This window comes from Macrobrachium nipponense, chromosome 18, assembly GCF_015104395.2.
Source record: "Macrobrachium nipponense isolate FS-2020 chromosome 18, ASM1510439v2, whole genome shotgun sequence".
Lineage (NCBI taxonomy): Eukaryota > Metazoa > Arthropoda > Malacostraca > Decapoda > Palaemonidae > Macrobrachium > Macrobrachium nipponense.
This window is the reverse complement of record NC_087211.1, coordinates 66794461-66799857: the sequence shown is the minus strand read 5'-3', so window position 1 is coordinate 66799857 and position 5397 is coordinate 66794461.

Sequence of the window (5397 nt, the reverse complement as noted above, 5' to 3'; positions counted from 1 at the left end):
AATAATCGACACTTATCCACAAAATAGCTGAGGTAGCATAAAAGATAGTAATCATAATATATACTGGTAATAACAGTAATAATATTGGTGAGAAAAAAATGCATTTAGAGTTATAACAGTTAGTGCACAGATTATATAACTTAAATTTCAACTAGAGACCTTAGGTGGTCACAGTAGTCTGGTCCAGAGGGCTAAATAGGAAAATTGAATGTAAAAAAAACTAACTTGATGGTATTCACACTAATAATGAAAAAGTAAAATATCAGCAATAAATATAAAGACAATGACAGAATCTGCAGTTGACATCTTGCCAATACAGAGATTATTTTGTTTTTGTCTGTGTCTGTTAACCTCAGCGAACTCGTCTTTAAATGTTATTAGCTTTTGTCTCTGCCTGTTAACCTCAGGTAACTTGTCTGCGAATGTTATTAACTTTTGTCTCTAACTGATAACCTCAGGTAACTTGTCTGCAAATGTTATTAGGTTTTGTCTCTGACTGATAACCTTAGGTAACTTGTCTGTGAATGTTATTATGTTTTGTCTCATTGTCTGTTAAACTCCGCTAACTTGTCTGTGGATGTTATTAGGTTTTGTCTCTGTCTGTTAACCTTAGCTAACTTGTCTATGGATGTTATTAGCTTTTATCTCTGTCTGTTAACCTCAGCTAACTTGTCTGTGAATGTTATTAGCTTTTGTCTCTGTCTGTTAACCTCAGCTAACTTGTCTGTGGATGCTATTAGCTTTTGTCTCTGTCTTTTAACCTCAGCTAACTTGGCTGTGAATGTAATGCGCTTTGTGTGTGTTGACGTCAGCAAACTTGTCTGTGAATGTAATTAACTTTTTTGGCTGCGTCTGTTAACGTCAGCTAACTTCTCTGTGAAGCGGAATTCGCCTTTGTCTGTGTTAGTTAGCGTCAGCTAATTTGTCTGTGAATTTAATTAGCTTTTGTTTCTCTGTTACCTTCAGATAACTTGTCTGTGAATGTAATTCGCTTTTGTCTGTGTTAGTTAACTTCAGCTAACTTGTCTGTGAATATAATTAGCTTTTGTTTGTCTGTTAACCTCGGCTGAAAGCTAACTTATCTGTAATTATAATTATCTATTTTGTCTGTTTATTAACGTCAGTTAACTTGTTTGTGAATAAAATTCGTTTTCGTCTGTGTCTATTAACGTCAACTAACTTGTCTGTATTATTATTATTATTATCATTATTATTATTATACCTTTGTTAAATGTAATAATACTACCATATGGATTATTATTATTATTTATTATTATTATTATTATTATTATTATTATTCCACAAGGCTTTTGAGGTAAACAAACTTGACAAATATTCAATGATATTATGCCATTAGTTATTTATAAGTTGCCAGATTTTCCAACAAAATTTCCACCTAATATCAGAATTTTTGAAGCCTATTTTATCAGAACGAAGACACGCCGGTTAGTCAAACTGGTCCGTTACTACAGTGGTTAGTGTCGTGGTATGCCACTCAGTTGTCACGGGTTAGTGTCTCCCCTAGGACGATGAAAAATCACTGGCTCTGTGTCATGATCAGTTACTACTGCAGTGTGGGGTCTTTAGCGGTGGGAGGTTGAAACCAACATTCTTTAGAAGCTTCAATTTCATGTCATCGGCAGGCCCTTTTGGTGTGCTTGCTCCATTGCACAGTTTCATCTACTGAAATAATAATAATAATAATAATAATAACAGGGATGGAAATATAACTGCAGGAAGTTGAGTATAATAATAATAATAATAATAATAATGATAATAATAATGAAAGGAACGAAATGTAACTCCAGGACGATGGGTATAATAATAATAATAATAATAATAATAATAATAATAAATAAGGAATAATGAAGGACCGAAATATAACTCCATAACGAGGGTGGGTAAATAATAATAATAATAATAATGATGAAATAATAATAATAATAACAATGAAAGGACCGAAATATAACTCCAGGACGTTGAGTATAATAATAATAATAATAATAATAATAATAATAATAATAATAATAATAATAATATAATAATAATAATATGTTTTGTTAAAGATGATGGCAGCATCAGTGGAATTGATTTTATATATTGGTCTTTTCAATTCTTATTATTCTCTTCTCATCATGGGCTGATATTTGCTAATAGCTGGCGATGTTCATATCTCGGTGAAAGAAATGTTTTCTAAAAATAATAATTTATGATATGATAACAAAAGTGGTTAACAATCTTAGTCTAAGGGCGTAACGGAATTCCAACGTTTCCAACCGTATCATCGGTTTCATTTTCAAGGAAAGTGAGCTTGAACTGATTGGAATGGGGTCGTTCGGCGGTATTTATTGTGTCCCAGGTGCTCTGTCTGATGGCGCTGCGTTTTCATTGGCTGAGCAGAGGATTTTGTCCCTGAGTCAAGCCGTCTTGCAAGAGGTGAAGCTCGCACTGCTCTTCTCGTGCGGACGCTGGAGACTGGGAGCGTAGTATTGGGAAGGTCATTGCCGATAGACGGGGGCTCCTGGATTGGCCCGTTCGATCGGCTCTATGGTGCTGGCGGGCGGCGCCCTTCGTGCCACCGTCGGGAGGAGTGAAGTCTCTTGGGTGGTGTTGAGGCTGGGTCTCTCCTTCCCGATGTGTAGGGCCTCCAAGAGGCGGAGGCGACGGTGGTCTGCTGCCTTATCGATAATTCTGATATTAGGAATAATGTCATTCCTAGTTATCCTGGTATTGTGGACGTTTTTGGCATGATTATGGATGGCGCCTTCCTGAGCGTGGCAGGATATCCTCTTCGAAAATCGCATAGTCGTCATACCAATGTAAGCGCCGGGGCATTCCCGGACAGGGCATTTGTCTGCTGGTAGACAACGTTAGTTTTCTTGAGAGGGTCCTGCAACACGGGGCTGGATTGATTTTTCATAATCAGGCCACTGGTCTTCTTGCTCTTGTAGTAAATTATTAGTTTCACTTTTTTCGCAGGGTCCGTGTGGGGGGTAGCGTTCCTTTCTATGATGGTACGAACGGGCTCGCTCGTCCTCTTTGTATTTCTTATGAAATACTCCCTTGTAAAAGAGAGTGACGTCTCAAGGGCGGCGGGACGAGCCTCCTGCTGATACCACTTATCGATGTTTCTGCGAATGCATTTAGTGATGTCCCGGTTGGAATACCCGTTGTTAATTAAAACTTGGGCAACACGTTCTAATTTCAGTGTGCGTGTCCTTCCACGAAGAGCATGTGAGAGAGCTCTCCTGATGAAGGCGCTGATCGCAGTGCGCTTGTATCTCTCTGGACACTCGCTCTCGCCGTTCAGGCACATGCCCAGGTTCGTGGGTTTCGTATACACCTGTGTTACGAAGCGCTCCTCTTGTTGCCCGGCGAGGACGTCAAGGAAGGGGAGGCGACGGTCACGGCAATGTTCGATGGTGAAGTTGAGTCTGCTGTGGTCGTGGAAGGCTTGTCGCAGGCGCTCTATTTCTTCCACCGCGCTGGCGCTGATGAAAGTGTCGTCAATATATCGGACGTACATAGACGGCTTCTCGATGTTGGCGAATACCTGACGTTCCACAGCACCCATGTAGAAGTTCGCGAAAAGTACTCCGAGGGGAGAACCCATCGCTACACGTCTTTCTGTGTGTCATATGTCCTCTGTGGGTGGAGAAAGGGGCCTTTTTTGTACAAATTTCAAGGAGTTTTCGGAGGGCATGCTCAGGGATGCTTAATGGGGGCGTGGAGTCGTCTCTATATATAATGAATAATAATAATAACAATGAAAGGACCGAAATATAACTCCAGGACGTGAGTATCATAATAATAATAATAATAATAATAATAATAATATAATAATGAAAGGACCGAAAATAGAAAATTACCCTCCAGGACGTGAGTATAATAATAATAATAATAATAATAATAATAATAATAATTAATAAATAATAATAAAGGACCGAAATATAACTCCAAGATGATGGGTATAATAATAATAATAATAATAATAATAATAATAATAATAAAATAATAATAATAATAATAATGATAATAATAATGAAAGGAACGAAATGTAACTCCAGGACGATGGGTAATATAATAATAATAATAATAATAATAATAATAATAATAATAATAATAATAATAATAATAATAATAATAATAATAATGAAAGGGACGAAATAATAACTCCAGAACGATGGGTATAATAATAATAATAATAATAATAATGAAAGGAACGAAATATAACTCCAGAACGATGGATATAATAATAATAATAATAATAATAATAATAATAATAATAACAATAATAATATTGAAAGGGACGAAATATAACTCCAATAACTCCAGAACGATGGGTAATGATGCCTACACCTGATAATTATCAGTAACTACTAAGGCTTCTCTGATCGCCTCGAATTGATTAGTTATGTGGGCCAGAGCTGTAAACGGCTTCCTGAGCAATTATAAAAGGCTTCTAAGTTATCAGTCGTGAGTTGGTTGGGATCAGTTGTCATTATTAGAGAAGTTGCATCGATGGAGTCATCTCGTGTTGGTGACTGAAGAGGTATTTGTGTAGGGGGCGTTTTTATTAATGAAACTCATTGTAAGTTTGGGGAAGTCTGTTTTTGCATGTATTGGCTTTCATACATTTTACACGTGTCTTGAAAAATGTTTAAATACGATCCAATAAATTTTTTTTATTGATTTTTGAAAGAGGATGTGTAACGATGAAAATCATTGCAGTGAAGAGTATGTAGACCATATTATTTAGAGCGTTTCGGTGGCGTGATCGGTATGGCATTGGCCTGCCACCTCTGTGACCGCGAGTTCTACTCTCGGGCATTCCACTGAGGGGTTAGAGATGCGTATTTCTGGTGATAGAAGTTCACTCTTGACGTGGTTCGGAAGTCACGTAAAGCAGTTGGTCCCGTTGCTGAATAATCACTGGTTCCATGCAACGCAAAAACACCATACAAACGAACATATTTTTTAGTGCAATTCTTGGTATATTGTTAAGAATGCATTTAAAATCCTTAAGCACTGCGAGGCTTACTCATTTTATGTGTATTTTGAACGGTATACCAAGATTTACATTGAAGAATAGGATCTTTTTTGTCCTCATGAATCGCACTATTGAAGAATCTTCTTCTACCAGTGTTACTTTTCATACATCTTACATGCTATGTTCACGTTTTATCTGTCAGAAGACTGAATCGATTATCCTTGTATATTCGATTATCCTTATATAAATGAGTCAAGTAAAACTCAGGAGAACCAATGTAACTCATTTAATGGTTTTCTTTTTTTAATTTAGAAAAAACGATTAAATTTCACATTAGGTTTTATTGCTTTCAATGGAGGACTTCGACTTCTCCTAATTTGAAACTTGAGTTTTTAAATAAGTTTGAC